Source organism: Trichosurus vulpecula, chromosome 7 (genome assembly GCF_011100635.1).
Source record: "Trichosurus vulpecula isolate mTriVul1 chromosome 7, mTriVul1.pri, whole genome shotgun sequence".
Taxonomy (NCBI): domain Eukaryota; kingdom Metazoa; phylum Chordata; class Mammalia; order Diprotodontia; family Phalangeridae; genus Trichosurus; species Trichosurus vulpecula.
Window position 1 is genome coordinate 267,640,409 of NC_050579.1, and position 4,298 is coordinate 267,644,706.

Here is a 4,298-nt window from a genome sequence, read left to right on the forward strand (position 1 = left end):
TTGATCTGCTTTTCTAAGGAAAGCAACTTTTCAGGGGTTAACAATTTCACTTTAATTAAACATACATATATCATTCACTTAGTTCAGAAGAAGAAGTCAGCACCCTGAACTTCAGAGCAAACACAAACAGAAATTTCAAGCAGAAATATAATTTCACACTGAATTTCACACAGAGAAATCAACAGACAGGCCTCTAGCTGTCTGACCAGGGAATTACACAGTAACCAGAGAGAGAGGCACCAACATCTGGGTTTTCAAGGTGGGGTGGGGGGTGGGGCTCCAATGGCTACCCAGAGTCTTGTCTGGGCAAATCACTAACACTCTTCCAATGAATGTGCCCCCAAAAGCAAAACACCAACCTCAGAGCTCTTATACCCTGTTCAGGGTCCTGAGGCCTCAGAGCCTACTCAGCAAAAAGGTGTGGGACTTGGGGCCTGGGGCTTTCTTGTTTCTTAAGCAGGTTGTCGAAGACTCTTGATTCAATCAAGGAGCCCCAACTGAAACAAAGAAACTTGATTACCGCAGTGCTGAGAAGCACTCAAACGGAAAAACAGCAAAAAGTTCTACTTTGCTTGCCATTACATTTGAAAGGCAAGACTCATCAAAGGTACTTGATTACCTCAGCATTCCAAAAGAGAATATAGTAAAAAAAAAAAAAAAGTCCCACCCTGATTGCCATTACAACCCCTGAAAGACCAGAAGGACCTATCTGGACACAAATATTTATTGTAGCTCTTTTTGTGGTGGCAGAGAATTGCAAATGAAGGGGATACCCATCAGCCGGGGGATGGTTGAACAAGTTATGGTACATGGCTGTGCTGTAATACTGCGGTGCTATAAGAAATGATGAGAAGGATGACCAGAAAAGCGAGCAGAGCTAGGAGAACATTGTACAGAGTAACAGCGATACTGTACAATCATCGACCGTCAATGACTCGGCTATTCTGAACAGCTCTGGAGAGCGGTCGGAGCTAGGCCCGAAGAACTATAAAACTGTGCATGCCCTTTGACCCACAACGCCTTTATTAGGTCTATTTCCCAAGGTGATCAGGGGAAAATTATTTATTACAGCTCTTTTTGTGGTGGCAAATTGAGGGGATGCCCATCCATTGGGAAATGGCTGAATGAATTGTGCAGCTAGGTGGCGCAGTGGGTGGAGCTCTGGGCCTGGAATCAGGAAGACCCGAGCTCAAATATGGCCTTGGTACGTAGAAGATACTTAATAAGAGCTTGGTGACGGAGGGACTGACTGCTGTTTAGTTGTTTTCAGTTTGTGACCCCATTTGGGGTTTTCTTGACAAAGATACTGAAATGGTTTGCCATTTCCTTCTACAGCTTGTTTTACAGATGAGGAAACTGAGGCAGACAGGGTTAAGTGACTTACCCACAGCTAATAAGTATCTGAGGCCAGATTTTTTTTTTTAGCAGGCATAGTTCAATTTATTTGTTTATAAAAAACATCTATGTGGTTGCCACAGCAGCTGCCTGGGTCCTCTGGACAGACACTCGAGCATGAGTCTTCACAAGATGGTCGGTGAATTCCTGATAGGGAGACTTGGTGAACACAGTCTCCTTCTACAGGTCCGGGGTTAGATAGCTGTACGTTTTGGAGATGGCATCAAAGGTAGCTTTAGCAAAGTTGCCCAGAGGGGCAGTACAGCCTCTTGCAGAAGTATAGCAGTCATCAATTCCAGCCATCATCAGGAGTTTCTTAGGCACAGGAGCTGAGACAATGCCAGTACCTCTAGGAGCGGGGATCAGGCGCACCAGAACCGATCCACATCGCCCAGTGACCTTGCAGGGCACCGTGTAAGGCTTGCCAATCTTGTTCCCTCAGTAGCTGCGTCTCACAGGAACAATGGACAGCTTGGCCAGAATGATAGCACCACGAATAGCTGTGGCCACTTCCTTGGAGCACTTGACACCCGGACCAACATGGCCATTGTAGTCACCGATGGCCACAAAAGCCTTGAACCTAGCACGTTGTCCAGCTCTAGTTTGTTTCTGAACAGGCATGATCTTCAGAACCTCATCCTTCAATGAAGATCCCAGGAAGAAATCTATGATCTCAGACTCCTTGATAGGGAACGAGAAAAGATAGATCTCTTCCAAAGACTTGATCTTCATGTCCTTGACTAGGCGGCCCAGCTTAGTGACAAGAACCCACTCCTTGTCTTCGGCCTTTCCTCCCTGGGCTCCGTGGCCCTGGCCTCGGCCTTGACCACGGCCCCGGCCTCGACCTTGGCCCCCACTGCTGAAGCCACCGCGGAAGCCACCCCGACCTCCGACTCCAGGGCCCCCGGGGCTTCCCGCACCTCCTGCAGCACCGGCGTCGTCCGCCATTTGGTGTTCACTAGAAGTAGAAGCTCTGAGGGCAAATTTGAACTCATGTCTTCTGGATTCCAGGCCTGGCACTCTATCTGCTGTCCCACCTAGTTGCCCATGGACTGACTGACTAGACTGCAGATAGTGGAGGTATTGTAGATTAATATAATTCTAGCCTAATACTCCTTAGAGATGGGAAAGTGATGGAATACAGTCCAGATACAGCCCTTTTGGTCTACACAGAGGTGGAAATCAAAGTCTCACCTGGAGATGAAATGGGCTAGATTCCAAATCCAATCTCAATTTTTGTGCTACAAAGGGACCAGCTGATCTATCTCTACATCAGACAGAGGTGGGGCCAGCATTATGGGACAAGATTTCCCTATAATTTGAGATTAATAACCAATTAATATGGAGGGGGAATCTAGGTTGTTTTCCCTTTCTATTTCCTCATTTAGTTACTAGGTCAAGGCAGCGTCTGAAGGATAGAGCTGATGATAAGATTGGGTTCAGTCTTGGGTGGGAGCCCACCTAACTGGAAAGCTTTGTTCTGACTTAAGGGTAAAGACCATCATACCTAGATGAACTCTGGCCCATTGTTCAACTACATGAGTGGTCTGGGTGCAAGACAGATCCTTTTGTATAGACTGCTGGAAGCAGAATGATTGGGGTGTGTTCTCTTTGTTCAAGAGTGACATGCTCCTCATTAGAATATTACTTATTATATTATAGTATTAATACTGAAGCACTATAGCACTTACTCTAGGCCAGGGTAAATGCTACAGAAATGCTATCTACTATTAAGAGCTTTACAATGATTATCGCATTTGATTCTCACAACAGGCTATTATGATGTCCATTTTACAGATTAGGAAACTGAGGCAAACAGGGATTAAGTGACTTGTTCAGGATCACACAGCAAGTAAGTATCTGAGGTCAAATTTGAACTAAGGTCTTCCTGACTCTCATTATAATATTAATTCTCTCGTTAACTGTTAACCCATCAGAGTTGATTTCTGCACATCTTGAACATCCACTCTCCAAGGGCGTTTAAAGGTTCAGTGCCCCCAAGGGACCACTGACCTCAATCTATTAGTTGTTTGCTAGCCATAATTAATATATTGATTATTAAATACTTAGAAACTACATTTCTTGGACTTTTCATTCATCACAGATCTGCTATGTGACCTAGTACAAATTACTTTTTTTGTTTGTTTTTTGGCAGGGCAATTGGGGTTAAGTGACTTGCCCAAGGTCACACAGCTAGTAAGTCTGTCAAGTGTCTGAAGCTGGATTTGAACTCAGGTCCTCCTGACTCCAGGGCCGGTGCTCTATTCACTGAGCCCCCTAGCTGCCCCTAGTACAAGCTACTTAATCTCTCTGATGGGTAGATAATTCATGATGACCCCTTGTTAAATGCTTGAATTCCTCACATAATTTTTGTTAGACATGCCTTTTGACTTGTTGGCCATTTTTAAGTGTGTAGTCATAAGCAATGAGCCCAAATGTTATCTACCGCTATTGTTAATCAAACAGGGTCCATATAAAAGCATTGGAAAATAGTAAGCAGAAGAGGCAGAAATTCTGAACTTCAGAATGAATGATGATTGCTCTCGGGTGTCCACAGTAACGATGATAAACTGGGCCAGGTCAAGGTTTTGCAGAGACTTTCTCCCAGCTACAATTGCAAGGACCTAATTGATAATATAAATCAGAGGGTAGATTTGTGTTTACAAAAGAAAGCCACAGGAGGCATGCAAGAATATTGTGTAAACTATAATGGCAGGGTCCTAGAGGAAGCGAAGAAGCTGCTTCACCTCCTACAAAAGCAGTAAGGGCCTTTTTGCTTATTTGCACATAAGTCTGTTCTGTAGGTGATCTTGTCCTTACAGCTTACCTGAATTCCTTATGGCCCAGAACAGTCTATGTTCATTATAATGTCCGAATATAATCTTAGATACTCACCTGCTTGA

General features: G+C 44.5%; 1 pseudogene; it reads right to left on the reverse strand.

Annotated features, from left to right (window-relative positions):
* Positions 1-1,459: 1,459 nt before the first annotated feature.
* Positions 1,460-2,356, reverse strand: LOC118857291 (annotated as a pseudogene).
* Positions 2,357-4,298: the final 1,942 nt, after the last annotated feature.